The sequence below is a fragment of the Ctenopharyngodon idella genome, chromosome 3 (assembly GCF_019924925.1).
Source record: "Ctenopharyngodon idella isolate HZGC_01 chromosome 3, HZGC01, whole genome shotgun sequence".
In the NCBI taxonomy this organism is placed as follows: domain Eukaryota; kingdom Metazoa; phylum Chordata; class Actinopteri; order Cypriniformes; family Xenocyprididae; genus Ctenopharyngodon; species Ctenopharyngodon idella.
Genome location: NC_067222.1, coordinates 54,007,599 through 54,024,237, shown reverse-complemented (window position 1 = coordinate 54,024,237; position 16,639 = coordinate 54,007,599).

The following is a 16,639-nucleotide window of genomic DNA, read 5'->3' as shown; positions in this document are numbered from 1 at the left end:
CCGGTCAGGTGGCTTGGGCACCCACGGCAGGTCAGGTGGCTTGGGCAACCACGGCAGGTCAGGTGGCTTAGGCGGCCACGGTAGGTCAGGTAGCTTGGGCGCCCACGGCAGGTCAGGGTCCGTAACCGGCCACAGCAGTTCACAGGCGGTTGAAGACCGTGGGCGTGTAAGGTCCCCACCCGCAAGCTCAAGCAATTCGGAGGCCGCTGATGATCGCGGCCGTGCAGGGTCCCCACCCACAAGCTCCCCACCCTCAGGTATATGGCCCCCCCCCAAAAAGTTCTTGGGGAATTCAACGGAGGCCGTGGCGGTTTCGTGGGTAAGGAGCTCGGGTGGCGCCGGCAGGGCGAGGAGCTCGGGTGGCGCCGGCAGGGCGAGGAGCTCGGGTGGCGCCGGCAGGGCGAGGAGCTCGGGTGGCGCCGGCAGGGCGAGGAGCTCGGCGACGGCCTCCGTGGCCGTATCAGGAAGAGCGGGCTGCTCTGGGACGGCAGCGGACCGCTCTGGGACGGCCTCCGGGCTTACAACGGGCTCTGGGACGGCCTCCGGGCCTACAGCGGGCTCTGGGACGGCCTCCGGGCCTACAGCGGGCTCTGGGACGGCCTCCGGGCCTACAGCGGGCTCTGGGACGGCCTCCGGGCCTACAGCGGGCTCTGGGACGGCCTCCGGGCCTACAGCGGGCTCTGGGACGGCCTCCGGGCCTACAGCGGGCTCTGGGACGGCCTCCGGGCCTACAGCGGGCTCTGGGACGGCCTCCGGGCCTACAGCGGGCTCTGGGACGGCCTCCGGGCCTACAGCGGGCTCTGGGACGGCCTCCGGGCCTACAGCGGGCTCTGGGAAGGCCTCCGGGCCTACAGCGGGCTCTGGGAAGGCCTCCGGGCCTACAGCGGGCTCTGGGAAGGCCTCCGGACCTTGAGGGATGGAGGAAGCCTTCTTCCTCCTCCTCCTCCGTTTACATGGTTGAGGCGGTGGCTCTATGCCTACCTCCTCTGTGGGCGCTGCAGCGGGCTCATGGGTTGAAGCAGACTCACGGGCTGGAGCTGGTTCTGGAGTGGACTCACTGGCTGGAACGACCCCTGTGTTGCCAGACACTGGCGGGGCGGCCATCTTGCCCGTGGGCACTGGCAAAGCGGCCATCTTGTCCATAGCATCCAGAGAGTTTGAGTGCGTAGCAACCGGCGAGCTTGAGTGCGTAGCAACCGGCGAGCTTGAGTGCGTAGCAACCGGCGAGCTTGAGTGCGTAGCAACCGGCGAGCTTGAGTGCGTAGCAACCGGCGAGCTTGAGTGCGTAGCAACCGGCGAGCTTGAGTGCGTAGCAACCGGCGAGCTTGAGTGCGAAGTGGCCGGCGGAGGCTTAGGAATGCCAGCCGTTCGTGCTGAAGTCAGCGGTGGATCAGCCACGCTGGAACGCAACCCACTCCGCTCCCAAACAGATCCAGAGACGTGATGTAATTCTAGAAGATCAACGGAGACTTGACTTGGCTCTGGAAGATCAGCAGAGACATGATGTGATGATGTTGTGGCCGCCATTTTGTGAATGCTCTCTTTAGAGGCAGCCATTACATGGGGGAACGAGGTGTCGCGTTCCTCCGCGACACCCACAGTAAACAGTGAACCAACAGTAAGCAGAGCAAAGTCCAGAAATTCCACGAACGACCCTCGGGGACCATTAATAAGTAAGTAGTCCTTCAATGGTTCGTTTAATCCATAGCCAAAGAAGTCAATGAGGGCACAGTCAGGCAGGTCAGATAAATAGGCAATGTCTAGAAACTTCTGAATGTGGTCCTCGAGTGTAGAATTACCTTGCCGAAGGCGGACGAGACGTATTGCTGGGTCCATGCTGGGGCTGGAAGCGCTCGTAGAAGCTGCTGGATCGTTTGATGGCGAAGTCTTCTGTAATGATGGGTCGAATGCGTGAGGATCCATTTGCAGCTTGTTTATTAAAAGTACTTACAGAGTAGACAGGGCAAAGGCAGAGACACAAACAGGGACAGGCAATGGTCGAGGCAGGCGGCAGACAAGCAGAGTAAAGTCACAGGCAATGGTCAGGGCAGGCGGCAGACAAACACAGTCCAATGGCAACAGAAATACAATCCACAAGAAACCGCTCAGAAGTGATCACCGGGGCAAATCAAGACTTCGCAAAGGTTGTGTGTGTGTGTGTGTCTTAAATAGTCCAGGTAATGATCTGCAGGTGTGTGTGGCAATTGGTGATTGGTGCATGTGATTGGAAGGGAGGATTATGGGAAGTGGAGTCCAGGAACTGACAGGAACAGACAGTGATCGTGACAGGTGTTAACATTGTTAGAACATCTCCCTAACCTTCTTATAATGTTTTTAGTGGGTTTTGTTCCCAGAATGTTGTTTTAAAAGGTAGGGTAACATTTCCCAAAAAAACATTCTAAAAATGTTTAGCGATAACATTGTTAGAACATGATTCACTTAATGTTCTTTTAATATTTCTGGCAGGTAGTTTTATTTTTGTCCCCAGAATATTCTCTTAAATAATGGGATAACATTTTAAACATGTTGGACCATTCTTCCACTAACATTCTTATAACATTTTGGTGGCTAGTTTTATTTTTGTTCTTACAATGTTCTTCCAAAAATTAATATTTATTATTTAAAAACATTTTAAAAATGTTTTGTGGTGATCTTCTATAAAAGTTTAGACATAACATTGTTACAACATTACTCCCTAACATTCTTGTTTTAACTTCCCAGAATGTTCTTCTGAAAGATAGGATAACGTTCTCTAAAACATTTTAAAAGTATTTAATAACATTGCTAAAACATTATCTCCTAACTCTCTGAAGTTTTATGCAGTGTGTTTCATTTTTGTTCCCAGAATGTTCCTCCAAAATACACAATCTTTAAGATCATTTCAAAGTTTTTCTACTTCTAACATTGCTGGAACTTATAACACAGCTTTAATAACATGACAGTGTTTACATGAACAATGCTTTAATAGCAAAAACTTTCTTAGCTTCAACAGAACTTAATGTATTAATTTCTTCACATAATGTGCACATCAAACATAAAAAGATACATTTTAATAATAGTTTATAAAAAATCAATTTTGGGCTTTTTTGGAAAAATTGAACAATTTTAAACATTTGTAAAAAAAAAAAAGAAAAAAAAAAAAAAAAAACCTGCAACAAAAAAATGTGTAAGAAACAACTGTTAAGTTAAACTTGAAATTGTAAGAGAAATGTATTCATCATTGTTAAATAAAGAAGAGAAAAATCTATCAGATGAAATGCGTTTTGATTTGAGATCAAAATGAATGAATACTATTGGTTGTGGGCATAGTGCAACCTGGAAGAAACAAGGAAGGTGATTGGCCATTGGAACTCAGAACCAGGTGTGCTGGTTTGATTATCCGTGTGCAGAGGAGCTCTGCTGGCAAAGTGAATGTGCATCTTCTACCCAGGTTGGTGTTGATATTGGTTGTAAAATCAAAGGAGAAAGGTCGCTAAAGCATGCACGGATGTAGCCACTGAGTTTGGAATAAACCACATGCTGAGTTTGTTCAAAGACAGCTGGGAAAAGCCACAGTGTGTTCATCAACGTTGAGACGCTACTGGTAAGAAAAAGAGTAATTTCTTAAGACTACAGACTGTTTAAAAGAACAATTGTGAATGTCTTGCAAGTTGTTTGTTAATGCTAACAGTTTTAGCATTTAATATGCTAACTGGCCATGTGCAGTAAACGCATTTGTTTTAGTGTTGCTGTTGAACTGCCATGTACTGTACTTTGATTTGTGAGTATTCTAGTAACATTGTTTGTAGTTTAAATGAGTTAAATCCTTAACTGATCTCATTGCTGTGTGTACTGACTCATATTTGTGTATTTCTCTGTATAGGTTATTAAGCTAAGCATCTGAATTAACCTGTGAAGAAAAGCAAATGAGGATCAAGTTGTTGCTGAAAGATTTTCAATAAATTGCTTCGATGAAGGATGTTTTGAGTTATTCCATGTGCCCTCAAGAGTTGATTGAAGCCTTTGTCAAGTTTGGGCAGACATTGAGGCAGAGAAGAATCCCTAAATAACTTGACAACTATGAGAAATTATGAACTACTATAAACAACATTCTGATGAACTTTTAACTTTTTTTTTTTTTTTTTTTTTTTTTTTTTTCTTGAAAAGAGGGTTTAATCGGAGCCAGCAGGTTCCAACATGGCGCTCTCCTCTGGTGCATCTTCGTTATCTTGACACATGGACAGTCCTTCATTGTTCACCTGAATAGATAATATCATTTAAAATCAGAATAATTTCTGTTTGCTCAAAGGAAATACTTGTTTTTATTGTGTATATTTTATATTCTACAGTGGCATTTACTTCTGACCATAGTCAGTGTTCTTTCTTAATAACTGAACCACAGTTTCCTCAGGCCTGATAGCTCTGAGTGGGAATATATAACAATACTATAATAATAATGTAAAATAAAAGACCCAAATATATTGCTATTGTACTATGTATGCACTGTTAAATAATTTATAATACTAAATTTCCTAGGTTCCTTGCTATTTTAAATATACTTATCATACATCTGGTGCAATGCGGCGCCAGGTGCGACGCAAGTGTTTTTTTTGCTAATTTCAGCCTGTACAGTTATCATTTTCACGTCCAGCACCACGTTGTTTAAATGTTCTTCCATGTTTCTCCCTCGTTTTGGCAGTTTGTTATATAGGGGTAGATTTTTAAAATGCTTAAGGTGCCTTTTTTTTTTTTTTTTTCCTATCTCCATGGTCATATTTTAATATTCATGTGTCTGTAATGAGTGTGTTGCAGGTCTGTTTCATTTTGTGGGGCTTTGTAAACCTGTATTAACTCTAGTGTGGAATTTTTCTACAATATTCACTCATCATGACCGTAAAACAGGGCATTCTAGTCAATCTACTGCAGTATTTCCTCTCAATCAGTAGAAAATGTGGTTAACGCCCGGTCATACATAGGGGAAAAAAATACCGCCATATACCGTGAAACCGATATAATTTTGAAAAATACCGTGACATAAATTTTTGGTCATACCGCCCAGCACTAGTTAAGAGTTTATGTAATGTAATGTTAAAGGGTTAGTTCACCCAAAAATGAAAATTCTGTCATCTATTACTCACCCTCATGCCGTTCCACACCCGTAAGACCTTCGAAAAAACGTCTTTGGTCTAACCGACAAAGTTCAAGAGACAGAGGCTGCGTTTACACTTGGCATTAACATGCGACCTGTGTCTGGATGTTGTCCACATACGCATTGAAAAGACAACTGTAAACGCGTTTGTGATTGGAATGTTATCCGATCAACGTGTCCTGGTTTGGAGGTAGTCGAGGACGCATTGTGGTCGGATCTCAGTGTAAAGTAAAAGTGATCCAGCCATCGTATCTACATTCAGAGGGCGACGTCATTTAAATCCCCGCCCAGTCTCTCTGTGTGGCAGTCAGAAAATAATGGCCATTGGACAGACGCAGTTTTGACAAGAAATTAAACTTCTTTGAACTTAAACGTCTATCTTTAAAACAGTTTATTTAGACTTACATGATACCTTCCCTAGTGGTAAATCCAGCTGAAATCAGCTCAAGCTGGTAGCTGGTACAAGCTGGTCATTAGCTGGTGGGGACCTGGTTGAGCTGGTGGACCAGCTGCACCTAGTATTGCATACCAGTCACTGTACTTAGATGATATTTGTATGGCCCTTTTAGAATGGATATAGTATGCCTATGCTATATTGACTATTAAAAACATCCCATGATATTTTCACGAATTTTTTCCAAACTTGGAAATCACAATTTTGAAATTACCTCATATTCCCAGGTTTTTCATGAAGCTGTTAGATTAGCTTATTTATATAAAAATCCAAGCGCCCCATTCAAGCCATTTCTAAGATGCATTTGATTTGAAATTAAAGATCCCATTGTTGAAAGAATTCCTGGTGCAGTTTACTCTCAGCCAATAAGATCCATGTTGCATTTTCAAATATAGGTATATAGCCTACTGCATGTAGGTATTCAGATAAAAAGTCAGTCGGACAGAAGGCTAAAACATCAACAGCTAACTGGCAAATAAGTAACTGGATTCATCCTTGTTGCTGATTTAAAGTTTGTTAATTGTAGTCTGACGCATGCGGAGTTGTGCGTATTTGCAGCACAGTAAAATGAAGGTGTTCTTAATTTGCTGGTGTTTTTTCTTTCTATGTGCATGTGTTTTCTTCAGTTGCAGTGCGTTGAGGTTTGTGCTAATTACAGCACATTTGCACTAATTAAATACAAAATAAAATACAGATCAAATAAATAGCATATATGAAACTTTCAATAACAAGTTAGGCAAACAGATATTAAATAATGAAACCGAAATTTAAAAATGATTATAATTCATGCACAAGATAAAAATACAGAGCACAGAATACAGCACAATATGCCATTTTAATTAAACACTAATTTAAATAGCTAAACAGATATTTAAAAAATATAATTTTTTAAAAGATATTTATAAAATATACACATATACACATAAAATTTATAATATAATATAATTTTTTAAAAGATATTTATAAAAAATATAATTCATACTTTGGAAAAAAAATACAGTGTACAAATACAAATTAGTACATACTCACCTTTTAAATGCTTTAAATATCAGGTAAAATACTATATATGCTAACATACTATAATTATTCAAAATAATTGTTTTTGCACCTAGCTATATGTAATAAAGTGGAATATCATAACACATGTGACACAATATCACACATGTAACCTAACTTTTTACAATAATTTTGTGGTGCTGTTATAAAGTTCATATTTTCAATTCAATTAAATGTCCCTTTCAATTGTGTTTGGAAAGATGCAGATGTATTTTTCATTCGTGAAGGTAATGTGCAAGCATTTTTTTTAAATTTCGGTTGGTGGAACTGCCCGTAACTGACCAAAATTAGAAGCGCACAGTAAAATATGAGGAAGAAAAACCCTTGATCTTCTATTATCCAAAAGTGGTGCATCAACTGGACAGATTTCTTTTATCAGCACAAGGCATCTCTCTGACTCTTCAATTCTCAAAGTTACGATAAATGCCAAATGTTCCATCCTTCAAAACAACTACAGTGTCATTTGACCTGATTTTAACCTGGTTTTTGGTAATCCGTGGAGTGAATGACCTCAGAGTTTAACATCTACTGCTGACTGATGGTGAACTCTGAGGTCATTCACTCCACGGATTACCAAAAACCGGTCAGGTCAATTGACACTGTAGTTGTTTTGAAGGCCTATAGGCATGTTTTGAACAATTTGCCTCACAGCAACTTCCTCCTCAAAACTGAGTGACAAAATTTCAGCAGAGCCAAGAAAACAGACTTCACCAAGTGAGTCAGTATGCCTCAGTCTGTTTGTTTCAGTAACTTCTCGACAAAACTGGAGTGTGCTCTCACTGATTGTGTCTGTGCTTGCTAACAATGGAAGAGTTCTACTCATAATGAACTTGTTAACAATTTGAAGTGCTGCTCCCCTGGCATATTTAACAAGTCTTACAAGCTTTCCATTGCCATTTTCAAAATTAAATGCTAAATGCGCCCAAAGAGGTCCACAATTTTTCACACTCGCTGACAAATGCTGTAGTAAGTGGACATACACTTTCCTCCATACAGCATCTGAAAGCGAAAAACAAACTCAAGGAGTAGTTGGTCTGCTGTGTTTACATCATCTTTTGAAATGCTGTCACTCAAAAGTAGGTAAACAGCTCGCACTAATAGCGCAAAATGGCAAAGATGCAGTGCATAAAAAAGAAGCCGCGCTCTCCACTCAGCAGCCTTCCAGTGCTTTCTTTCACTGAGATCCCTGGGAAGTCTGCGAATATACTGAGGGGGTTTTATTTTAGACAACACGTTGATTGTCTGGAGAGCCAATGTAGAACTCACTACCAGATTCCTCCAGCCACAACTTTGACAATTGTTTAGTCACGCCAAGTAAAACACAATGCATATAATCTGGCACAAATATATAAACCACATCAAAATATGGTAAATTGACCAATGGTGATAGGCCCTTAACCCCTCTGAGTGGTTGCCCACCGCTAACTGCCTCCTCCATGTCATGGATCATTTCTGATCATTTCTGTCAGCGTGTTGCTCTTCACTAACAGGGTACCTGACTGCTCCACAGATATATTCTCCTGGATGGTAACAAAACCCACAACCATAGTAGCCATTAAACTGGGTGAGGTTTTGCATCATGGGTCTAGCAACAGAGTCCACTCAACAGCAAAGCCCTACCAGTTTACTTTTTATCCATGAATTTGTGATTTTGTTCCACCACATTACTCCATCTACAACCAGTTTTTTTTTTTATATATATATATATATAAGAAATATATCCATCCTTGGTTCCCCTTTCCCATGCCACAAACCAGCAAGTATCACGTTTTTTCTACGTTCGGCAGGTGGAATTTCATTTATAGCCAGCTGTATTGGCCAGATTGATGTACCTGAGGCTTTGTACAAGGGACTTCCGTCTGAATTGAACACGTATGAAAGGTTATCCTTATTGTGCAGAATTCCACCTGGGTGCGAGAGCTCTTTGTACATATCACCATCATAAATGTCCCTGAGTACATTCTCTGGTGTTGCTCTTGTAAATCTAAAATTGAGTGAATTTCTTAAGTTGTCATTTTCAAGGAGTGACTTAACCTGTAAATCCACTGGTAAAGTCTTGTTACAGTGCTAACACACACAGTGTTTCCTCTGATTATCTTTTTTTATGACTTGCAAGATATGACTGACAGAATGTACAAAGGAAATGTAGTTCTGTTCTCTGGCTGAAGTGTGTGAACACCTCACTAAGCTTGTGCTTACTGGCCGGCAGCACCGTTTTAGAGAAAACTAAATGAATCAATTTCAAAAGGTCGAGCAGTGCAAATGCTAAATTGTGCTTTAGTGTGAATGTTATGAGCAGCAGGAGGAGTTCAGCATTTGTAATTGAGAGAAATCTGCATATTGGGACATTTAGGTTTTCATCAAATTTTGGACCCGTATCATGTGCAAATGACTGGCTTTCTTCTCCTCCATCATCATGTTCCTCAACATCACTGCCTTCGTCACTTTCATCGGCTTCAGTGACTTCCCCATCACTTGCCGTTTCACTGTCACCATCTACAGTTTCCTTCCTCTAATTCCATTGCTTCTCCATCACATACTTTGTTTGTCTCACTTCTTCCTCACCATGTCCTTCAATGCCATGTACACGGTTTCTGTGATCTAGTTCAGGATGCCCATAAAAACTGTCATTGTTAGATGGTCCAGGTGCATCATAAGTAGTGTCTGGCTCCAGGTACTTCTTATACCTCTTCATTTTAGAACACAGTCCCTCCGTTGTTGTCTGGTTCTTAAACTCTGTTAAACAATGTATAATCTAAGCTGAGACATAAGCCTACCATATATATATATATATATATATATATATATATATATATATATATATATATATAGATATATAGATAGATAGATAGATAGATAGATAGATAGATAGATATAGATAGATAGATATATATAGATATATATATATATTGCTTCTGCTTTGAAAGTTTTCTTTTTGATTCACACTTTCCAGATTCTCACACACCTAATATAATATAGTTGATTGTTGGTGATTATTTTTCTTCCTTTTTGTTTTTCTCCTAATAACACAACACATGGTTTACACAGCGAACCCTAAACATATATATAATTATATATATATATATATATATATATATATATATATATATATATATATATATATATATTTAAAAAAAAAAAAAAAAACATAAGCAAACCCAAAAGCTCTTTTAAGATGATTGTTGGTGATTGATTATTTTTCTTTTTGTTTTTCTCTCAACAGCAGCCAACATCCAGCGAACCCAAAGGCTTTTTAAAGAGCCATCCACCCTACATCACAGTGTGTACGTATTTGTTGCTGTCATTTTACCTTTTATTTGGAGTCATTCAAATGTTTTGTTTGTATTTTATTTGGAACCATGTATTACTACTAGCTTTTTCTGATTCTGATCTGATTCTGATGAGTGAACTATCCCTTTAAGATCAGAAGATAGCATTAAGGGTTTGTCCCTGTGGAGGTCTGGTAGAGAGGTGAGCAAATACAACAGCCTTAGTGACAACATTTACTGAACTTATTACAAATTTTGATATTTCAATGCATTTCATGAACTTCTGTTATTATTTATTTTTTTAAAAGACTCCCGACAGAGGATTTTTCAGCTATTTTCTTTATTTTTTAAAGTCATGGAAAAAGGTGATAATACACTAATAACATTAACATCAGAACAAATAAGAACAAAAGTAACTGCATATATACAGTGGCAAGAAAAAGTATGTGAACCACTTACAGAATCTGTAAAAATGTGAATAATTTTAATAAAATAAGAGAGATCATACAAAATGCATGTTATTTTTTATTTAGTACTGTCCTGAGTAAGATATTTTACATAAAGGATGTTTATATTTAGTTCACAAGACAAAAAAAAAAGCTGAATTTATTAAAATAACCCCATTCATAAGTATGTGAACCATTGATTCTTAATACTGTGTGTGGTTACCTGGATGATCTACAACTGTTTTTTTGTTGTGTGATGGTTGTTCATGAGTCTCTTGTTTGTCCTGAGCAGTTAAACTGAGCTCTGTTCTTCAGAAAAATCCTCCAGGTCCTGCAGATTCTTCAGTTTTCCAGCATCTTTTGCATATTTGAACCCTTTCCCGCAGTGACCGAATGATTTTGAGATCCATCTTTTCACACTGAGGACAACTGAGGGAGTCAAACACAACTATTAAAAAAGGTTCAAACATTCACTGATGCTTCAGAACGAAACACAATGCATTAAGTGTTGGGGGTGAAAACTTTTGAATTCAAATATCAAGGTAAATTGTACTTAATTTTTCTTCCGGGAAACATGCAAGTTATCTTCTGTTGCTTCCGAAGGGCAGTACTCAATGAAAAACAATGATATTTAAACAAAATAAGAAAAATTTGGACCTCTTCACTTCACTCACACTTCTTTAACTGCTCAGGACAAACAAGAGACTCATGAACAACCATCACACAACAAACAAACAGTCAGAGATCATCCAGGTAACCACACACAGTATTAAGAATCAATGGTTCACAAACGTATGAATGGAGTTATTTTAATAAATTCAGCTTTTTTTTTTTTTGTCTTGTGAACTAAATGTAAACATCTTTTATGTAAAATATCTTACTCAGGACAGTACTAAATAAAATAACATGCATTTTGTATGATCTCTCTTATTTTATTAAAATCATTCACATTTTCACAGATTCTGCAAGTGGTTCACATACTTTTTCTTGCCACTGTGTGTGTATATATACATAACATTTAATGAACCGCATTTAAACAGTTATGGCAGTAACTAGTAAACAGTTACAACTCTTCCATTTCGTATTCTTCCTTCCTATTCCACAGGCTGGATGCTGTGCACCCTGTGGTCTGTATGTCCCACACTTACTCTACGTGGCAGACTGCTGAAAAAAATCTTCTGCAGTGGCCGTTGCCACAGCAGCAGGACCGATGTACTCCTCGAAGGTCTCGGATAAAAGCACCATTCCATCACCATCTTTTAAAATCCCCTCGATGACCATCTCCTCAAAGCTGATTGTTGTTCCAGAACCTTAATTTTAAAGAATGAAAACTGGGTGAAAATTTAATCTGGAATTGAGAATCACTGGTCTAATGTGTTGCACTTAGACCCAATCTCATTTATACCACTTACCCCTACTTGTTTGAAGTGGGGTCCCAAAAAATCCTTGTTTAAAGGGCTAAAACTCCAACTAAAGGAGAATTGAGACGCCCCTACCCCTTCACGTGAATGTGCACAATGGAGGGGTAGGGGCGTCTCAATTCTCCTTTAGTTGGAGTTTTAGCCCTTTAAACAAGGATTTTTTTGGGACCCCACTTCAAATGAAGAGGAATGACACTTGCCTGCATATGTTTGTAGGTGGCAGCAGCAACACGGCTGCCCAAGCGACCCATAAATAAAGATTTTAAAGAATAAAGAAGACCCATAAATATAAGTGTTTTTTGGCAATAAGGATTTTAACCACAAATAATCATTTGTTGTATGTTATGTTAAATCTTGTTCATAATTATAAGTGGGATTGGGCCTTTGTTATGTACCTTGATGGATGAAAAGGTTGACAAATGGAACTTACTGTATCCATTTTGCCTGACTGTGGCCTTCAGATGTGAGACCTCAACTTGGTCTCCCAAATGAAGCTCGGATAATGCTTCGTCCCACCAGAGAGAGACGTCAGTGATCCTCTGTCCACATTTTAAGGACACATCAAGAATTGGGACATTCCCATCTTTAACAGGAGTCATTCGGACCATCTGTAACTACAGTTAAATAAAACATTGTTTTATATATATATTGCATTACCAACAATTACATACAATTGCAAAGACTAGATGAACACTTTCCCCTCCAGTGGTTTTTTTTTTTTTTTTTTTACACAATATATCAAAATAAAGAACAGAACGTCTGATTGGGAAGCATCTTTAAAAATGGAAAATCTTATGGCAGTTAAAGTGTTAAATTCAGCAACGGGTGTGTATATTAAAGGAAGACCTATTATTCATTAAACAAAATATTTTAGGGGCCATGAAAGTTGTGAATCTAAAACACTAGCAACTTAAAAAAAAGAGAAAAGAGTTCGTCAAAGTGATAGAATTTCAATTAACAAAATAAGTAAATGCATTAAAATTCCATTAAAGGGTTAGTTCACCGCCAAAAAAGAAAATAATGTCATTTGTTACTCACCCTCATGTTGTTCTACACCCGTAAGACCTTCGTTCATCTTCAGAACACAAATTAAGATATTTTGATGAAATCCGATGGCTCAGTTAGGCCTTATTGACAGCAATGCCATTGAAAATCTCAAGATCCATAAAGGTATTAAAACATTTTCAAAACAGTTCATGCGAGTTCAGTGGTTCTATCTTAATATTATAAACCGACGAGATAGCGACTTTTAGAAACTCAAAATAGTGACTTTTCAACAATATAGTGATTTCAAAACACTGCTTCTGAGATTCACTGAGCCACTGGATTTAATCAAAACATCTTAATTTGTGCTCTGAAGATTAACGAAGGTCTTACGGGAGTAGAATGACATGAGGGTGAGTAATAAATTACATTATTTTCATTTTTTGGCTGAACTAGCCCTTTAATCTCAATAAATCACTTACTTTTCAATTCTGCCTTTAAGGGACAACGTTACTTTAGCATTTTATACCCGTTTACCTTGAGGAGTTTAGTGCGTGAGTACTGTACTGTCCTCCCTTGAGAAGTCAGACGGCGGGAGTGGAAGGGAGATCGAGTGGGCGGGATTGTGTGTTGCTGTCGCTCTATAGTCTCTTAATAATAGGCCTCAAGAATTTGTCAATAGTCCCCTCTTGGTATTTCAGAAAATGAACTCAGCACTATGATTGGTTTAACTCTTGCTTTTACTTGGAGTACTACGCGTGCACAGAGCCAGGTTTCTGTGTAGTTTAGAATAACAACGTACTTCGAGATCAAAAGGCTTACCCTCTACGCAAAATGCGTACAGGCTGACAGATCTGCAGCAGAAACTGTAAAGTGACTATTGTAGAGTAATCAAAATAGACAGTAAAATTAGTCTGCGCTTTTATTCCCATTTTTGTTAAGATAATTTAACTTCTGCTTTAAAAACATTTTTATATTGTAAAGTTACAATGTTAGAATGGCTTTAAATATTCAAATTTTATAAGTAGTAATACATCACACCACTTTTTAAATTTAACCTCCCCCCAGCCGTCAGTGCTTTGTATAAACTTCTATCACAGCACTTAGATTAGGGTAAAAAAAAACACTTGAAATGAGCGTTCTTTGAACAAGATATATTAGCCTTTAAATCCAATAAGTGAATATTAACTTCACAAACGAAATGCTCTTAATTATGAAAATGTTAAACCAAATGTAAATCAAGCATTTACAGAATATAAAGGTAACATTACAATATGCTCGTGTTTTTCACAAAAAAAAGGGCTTAATTTACAAGCCAATTTACCTGCTAAACTAAAATATCCATATTAAAATTAAATGTTTAAAAAACAAACAAACAAAAAAACACTTGAAATGAACAAGATTAGCTTTTAAATCCAATAAAAGGGAAAAACAAAATGCCCCTAATTATGAAAATGTTAAAACACTAGATGTAAATCAGGCATTGCAAAAAAAGGCTCCATTTACAAGCCATTTTACCTGCTAAACTCAAAAAGCTACCTAAAATATCCATATTAACATTATATAAATGTTAAAGCAATAGAATTAAACGTATACATTTAAAAAAAAAAAAAAAAAAAAAAAAAAAAAAAAAAAAACTTACATGAGCAGATTGGGTTAATTCACTAAAAAAAAGAAGTCATAAACTACTAACCTGCATTTCGTTATAAATAGTAAAGCCATAAATGATTAACATGAAATATGAATAAAATGCATGAATATGAATATTGACCATTTTGGATCCACCAGTCATCAAGTACTCACCCTCATGTCAGCCGAAACCCATAAGACGTTTGTTCATCTTCAGAACACAAATTAAGATATTGTTGATGAAATCCAACGGTTTCTGAACCACACATAGGCAGCAACATCATTGCACCTTTTGATGTCTGTGCAGAAAGGTAGTCAAGACATTGTTAAAATAGTCAACCTGACTACAGTAGTTCAACCTTAATGTTATGAAGCGATGAGAATACTTTTAGTGCGCAAAACAAAAATAAAAACAGTAGTATTGGCTGAAGCTGTACACGTGAGCACAACGATGGATGCGTGTGATGCTGACACAGGATTCGGCCAATACTGAGCTGGTGTTCGGACGTAAACATGGAAGACTGCACTACATCAACTCTGTATGACAACAGTTCAAATTGTTAAATAAAGTCACTATTTTTGTTTTGGTTTTGCACACAAAAAGTATTCTTGTCCCTTCATAACATTAAGGTTGAACCACTGTAGTCATATTGACTACAGAATAGGGATGTGTCACAATTTTCGAATATTCGATTCGTTGATTTAATTATAGAATATCGAATAGGTTGTGCGATTTTCGTCTTTAAAAAATCCTCACGTTTTCAGTGGTGACACGTTCATGTAAACCGAGGGTGACGCGCGCTGCCAATAACGCACCTACAAGCTGTCAATCACGTTGTCTCACACACAAACTGTAGACTAGCGTGGCATGTAACAGAGACGTTAAAATCAATGTTCACACAAGTGCCGTCATTCAGGCTGTTGACAGTGTTATAACGCGTTTAGGCAGCCTAAAATCATTATGGCTTGAGGTAGGCTTGCTGCGATAGTCGGTGTTGTCCCGCGGCACCGCCTCCACTGTCATTTTGATTTTTTTATAGTAATAAAAGAGACACTTCAATTACAAACTGAACACGTCTGCTCAATTCAGCGTGAGCCAAACGAGAGTCGCAGCACAGATCAGCAGAAGGAGTCAGATTTCGCCTCACTCTTGAATAACAAGACTACGGCGGTAGATTTGGTTTCAAAGCGAAATGTAAAAGTGCCCATTTAAGTGAGTTTGTCATTGTACTGTTTTGTTGTTGTGTTTTTCATTAAGAATAATAATGACGCTAATTTGAAAGTGAAAGTAAAATCCCCACGGTCATTCATAATGGTGCGCGAACACTGGCGCAGAGCGAGCGTTTTCAGTTAACGTAATTCCTATGGAAGCTCAAAATAGGAATTAATTAAAAATGTTAACAAAGTAAAAAAACAAAGTACTTACAGATGTAAATTTCATTTTTGGGTGAAGTAACCCTTTAAAGAGGAAAAGATGATCACGTTCTCTCACACTTGAAATGTGGCGCCTGTAAAGAGATCTGTCATGCCACATCAAGAAGCGTAAAAATTAAAGTTTTTGTTTGAATTTCGAGAATAAAATGGACAGGGGTACGTACGTTCAGTATGCAATGAGAGTATCACGGTACGTACCGTACCCTAGACCAGACCAAAGCTGCAGGGGGTACTAGGAATAAATGACACTCAAATATGGACTACAACAAACAACATCCCCAGTGTGAAAACTACATTAGAGTCCTTAATGTACTCAAAAGAACACTGATGTACTGACTGGAGATTGTTGGTAATGAAAGTGTAATAATGAATAAATGAACCATACTGTTATTATAAGAAGTGAAATCTGTGTTATGCTTTTCTGTTAAAATTTTAGTGTTTGTTTACTTGTGTTCGTAACAAGCAAATCTTACCTGCTCCACCTTTCTCAGCGACATTGGGCATCTCTCAGGCAGACCATCACGGAGCCGGCTATGGTGTTGATCCACCTAACACACAAGGTACAAGAGCATTAATTAGGCATGAGGGAATCAAACACATTTAAACAATCTAATACTTATAATTACATCTGTTCAATCCATAGAGCACACCTTTTCTGTCCTGAGACCCTCAGGTGACCACCAAGGAAGAGAACAGAGTATGTTACCTACCAAGTATTTTTGTACATATATTGTTTTATGCTGTCATGAAAACCATCAGCCTCAGCTTACTTTAAGTTTTTACTTTCCAACTCCCCATTTTCAGCTCCAGTGTGTCTT